General features: G+C 41.2%; 1 long non-coding RNA gene across 1 annotated transcript; it reads right to left on the reverse strand.

Moving 5' to 3' along the window:
- Nucleotides 1-333: 333 nt before the first annotated feature.
- Nucleotides 334-1,286, reverse strand: LOC141906717 (uncharacterized). Its single transcript, XR_012619398.1, has 3 exons — nucleotides 1,166-1,286; nucleotides 998-1,077; nucleotides 334-351 (listed from the first exon to the last, which is right to left on the reverse strand). It is a non-coding gene; the product is annotated as an uncharacterized LOC141906717 (long non-coding RNA).
- Between the last annotated feature and the right edge of the window lie 2,205 nt (nucleotides 1,287-3,491).

A 3,491-nucleotide genomic window follows, 5' to 3' on the forward strand; every position in this document is an offset into this window, starting at 1 on the left:
CTCTAGCCGAACAGAAAATCTTTTTAGTATGGCCCGAATCAGCCACCATATATTGATGCATGGAAACCGAGTAACCACTTTCGACACCTAGCGCATCCTCGGTCCTTGCTTGTCACACAAAAGCGTTGCCGGTACCCCGATTCAGTGAAGAATTGGTGGAAAGAATGTTAGTGAAGTTCATTTCATCCTTATTCACTTCTAACAGTCCTTCGAACAAATAGCCGGTAGTCTTCGGTTGCAAGCAATATCGTTCCACAAACCTGCCCGTCGCTTCAACTCAACGCAACCTTCATATGAACCGTATTTACCACCATGTCCACTAGGTTCTCCAGGCGCCCATCTTTCAAAATCCTGCGGTGATATGAATAGATCAAATTTATAATTCCTTCCCCTGCCTCGCCTTAGCCCAGACATAGAACTATAAGCGAAAGGGTAGGCGAACTCCGTGACGTCACTATACATTTGCCTTTGCTATCTTCGAAATTGATTAGCGCCCTCACCGGTAGCGATAAACAATAGGTTTCCGGAAATTGTTTCGATTATATTAATCACTGCGAGCATTGGACATTACCCTTTTTCAAGATTTGGTATTAAGACTTAAACAAATTAATAAAGACGCTAAATCGAGAATAGAGACTGGCAACCAGTCTACAACATCTATTGTTTATCGCCACAAGATTACTAACGGTGCCTGGCGGATATTTTAGGAGTCGGCCTTCCCGTTCGCCTATAGTTCTATGGCCCAGAGTACTGGTCGGCGTGCTCCCCCTTAGGACCATTAATGTTCAAGGCAAAGTCGAGGAAAATCGAGTTGTAGTGACGTTCACTCAGTAGGCAGACGTTAAATTTGAACTGATGTCAAGTTATCGTACGTTTAACCACTGGCCGAATGGACTAATCCTATTGGTCTGCCGGTTGGCATATTTGCTATGCGCGTAATTTCAATGTCAATCGTTACAGCTGTATGTGGGAGTTTTTCCGACTGTCAAGAATTTACCGTAGTGAATTCGAATTCGAATGATGTGGAATTTCTCTCAAAACCAAGCCAAGCTTTTGAGATGCCAGCGGGTATCAATCCTGAAATAATGTTAATTTTGTGTCAGGCACACTTATATCGCAAGCCCCCTCCTTCCCCATTCCATAAAACACGATATTTTATAGTTACTATAAGCGACGGTGTTTTCCTCCCTGCTATCGGTCTTGGCCAATTCCGAAGAAGCACAATGCTCGGATCGCAAGAGATACTCCGCAAAAAACTTGAAGCATTTGTTTTGTCCGGCTTTCGTCCAACCAGCATCACAAACACACGCTGAAACTGTATTGTATAGCAACTTGTCTCACATTTGCCTTACCTGGGGTAACAAGCCGGCAGTGATTTGTTTCCTTATGGTCAAAGCCCATCCACTGATCCACTCAACCCTTGCTTACGTATGTTAAATTTCGATTAAACGTACCACAATTGTATATCTATTCTGGTCTCTTCATTCCGAGTCAGAATGATTTGTGACAATGATAGTATTCCTAAAAGTGCATTCCGAATATCCCGCCTACGCCTCCCCCAAAACGCTGCCTGACAGTCATACTGATATATAACATGCTATATGGCCAACAAAATGAATTTGATATATCTACCTGTCGTTATAGAACAGACCAGTAACAGAGTCGATATGATCAGCTTCATATTTAAGCAAATAGTTTCCTTTATTTTATACCTGATAAAACAAAGAATAGAATGTATATTATTTTACAACTCTTGAATAAGTTTTGCTCGAAGTGCCTTTTGTAATCATCAGAAGGTCGTTGTCGAGAAAGATCTACTTTCAGTGGTTATCGAGAAATATCATGCTCGCTTGTCAAAGGTCCGGTATCGCTCCCAAACTCGCTTCCACCAGACCCCTTGGCCTCACGACGCGTGATTTCATTACTCGCGCTTTTGCGCATGACTTCATTATATCGATTTGCAAAACACTTTTTTGTTCGGTAAAACGTTCGCTGATTGGTCCATTTCACGGGAATTCCAACAGAAGCCTAATGTCGTTTGTTACAAGCGCTGTGATTGGTACGACCGGATTCTGGTCGGCCAGTAACGACGCTAACGACTCGTGAGGTCAAGGTGTTCGGGGAACAACTTGAGCTTAGTGGGTTCGAATCCCTTGACGGGTGAAGAGGGAGAAATGTAGGCATATCAGGAGTGTAATGTATGAAATGTAAATATTCAGCGAGATTGTGAATCATTCGGAAAAACTATAGCCGCGATCACACGAGCATTTTTGCCAAATTTGGCCCGGAACAACTGTTCACACGGGTGCCAAATGGCTCCGTGTCTGTTTGGCCCGACCAAAAACGTCGGACCAGGCCTGAGCGACTCAATGTTTGTTAGAGAATTGTTTAGTATTGAGTGAGTGATTTTCGTGAGAACGTGCTCTCTAATTAGGCACGGGCCAAATTTGGCGCGAGCCTGATCCGTGCCAATTTGGCCCGGATCAAATCGTCTCCGCGTGATCGCGGCTAATGGATAAAGTCATTGGGGATGTTAGAAATTTATCAATGGGTTTTTACTTTGCATCGAAAACCCGATCCTTTTGGGAAACTACCTACTAAGTTCTCGTAACCATCATTTTGTTTGATACATAAATTACATAGAAGAAATAAAAGATCTGCACACGTTATCCAACAGCAAAACGGTACTTCATTTATGGACGGTGTTTTTAGTAAATAATGAGATGGACAGTATTCTAAATATACCAATATAAGCAAATACTAATTTTATTTGCAGCAAGGCGGTCGAATTTAGTGGGTAAGAAGTTCGTATCAGTTTGCTTTCCGTGATCAAGACCCGGGCGTAATTCTACTGTCACTTCCAAATCGTAATACACTGACCCCAAGAGCAATCGAACTCGATTCTATTTCTATGTTGAGCAGTGAATAAATACAGATTGATAGATTGAATCAGATTGATATTTCACTTTCGACCACAATGATAACCCGATAGATAGCAAGCGATTCAAAGATTCTTTTTGAAAATCCTACCTTGTCCGGTCCTTTATTTTGCTTACCGTTTGCGGCAGTTAATTTCGCAATATGTTCAATGGTCATTCGGAAATATGATAATATAGGCGTGGTATCGATTTTATCTAGCTAGAAAATTGTAACGAGTGCAAACATGAACTAAAATGCTTTTCAGCTGCTTGATTTTAAAAGTTATTACCGGCGCGCGACCCAAACAATAAGCGATTTACTTCATTTGTCTCATTTGATATAATTTCATATTTAGTATTCAATTGCATAGTCTTGGTCTTTTAAAATTGTATCATTGATAAAGAAATGACAGAAGTTTCAAATACTAGTTTCTTTTGGGGAATTATTCGATTATTGAACGTGTCAATTTACTGCCTGAGATCAGACGTTCATCTTCCCATTTTCCGACATTGATACTCTATACCTAACCGTATTCAAAACTACTTACTAATGCTTGTAGTATATTCTAACGG

This window comes from Tubulanus polymorphus, chromosome 6, assembly GCF_964204645.1.
Source record: "Tubulanus polymorphus chromosome 6, tnTubPoly1.2, whole genome shotgun sequence".
Taxonomy (NCBI): domain Eukaryota; kingdom Metazoa; phylum Nemertea; class Palaeonemertea; order Tubulaniformes; family Tubulanidae; genus Tubulanus; species Tubulanus polymorphus.